Source organism: Nicotiana attenuata, chromosome 1 (genome assembly GCF_001879085.1).
Source record: "Nicotiana attenuata strain UT chromosome 1, NIATTr2, whole genome shotgun sequence".
NCBI classification, from domain to species: Eukaryota; Viridiplantae; Streptophyta; class Magnoliopsida; order Solanales; family Solanaceae; genus Nicotiana; species Nicotiana attenuata.
Window position 1 is genome coordinate 80,941,289 of NC_031989.1, and position 808 is coordinate 80,942,096.

The 808-nt window shown below is 41.8% G+C and overlaps 1 protein-coding gene across 1 annotated transcript in view; it reads right to left on the reverse strand.

Moving 5' to 3' along the window:
• Positions 1-808, reverse strand: part of LOC109237733 (receptor-like protein 12) — a 16,446-nt gene that overhangs the window by 14,466 nt on the left and 1,172 nt on the right. The window lies entirely within an intron of this gene.

Here is an 808-nt window from a genome sequence, read left to right on the forward strand (position 1 = left end):
AGACGACAAACAGGTGAAACAACAAGCAATTTCAGAGTCCCAAGTGAAACCCTTAAAAATTAGGGTTTTCAGTAAACCAGACAGATAGGCTCATGAACTCGAATAAATTCTCAAAATTAGGGTTTTTAACATCAAACAAACCTAGAGATGATCAGCGTATGAATCAAATGAAATCTTAACAAACAGACTCAAACAATCACAAAATTAGGGTTTTCAACATGCTTACTCAGATAAGGAAAACAAACAAACAAAGTTAGAAACATGCCAAGAATAAGAGAGGAACTTCGAAATAACTTAACCTAAAACCATAGTTAAAAGAACATAGAGTTTTGAAAGCAAAAAATTGGGGAAACTTTGAGAACATGCTCATAACGTTCAAACACATATAGATCTTGGAGCAGATCTAAGAAATAAATTGAAGGAACCTTAGAGCTAGGGTTTCATAAGAAACCCAGGCGATGAGAAAGGCTTTGGAAACTCCAGATCTAGGCAGGATAGTCGAAAATCGAGCTCGAATGGCCATGACTGGCCGGACAGAGGTTGAAGGCAACCGGAGAACAATCATCGAGCAACGGCTTGGTCGAGACCCCTTCAAGGTCTGGTCATAGGACCTCAGAGATGAGCGCATAGAAGCCATGGGAGGCCGGTATAGGCCTCCGATGAGTTTGGGAAGCCATGGATTAGGGTTTCAGTGAGAGGCGGCGGCTAGGGTTTGAGGTGAGTTGACGAAAGAGAGTACTTGGGTTCTCCCAATAACTAAAAAGTGTAGCATGCCTAAATCTAACTGGGGTTCGCGTTGGTGGAGGAA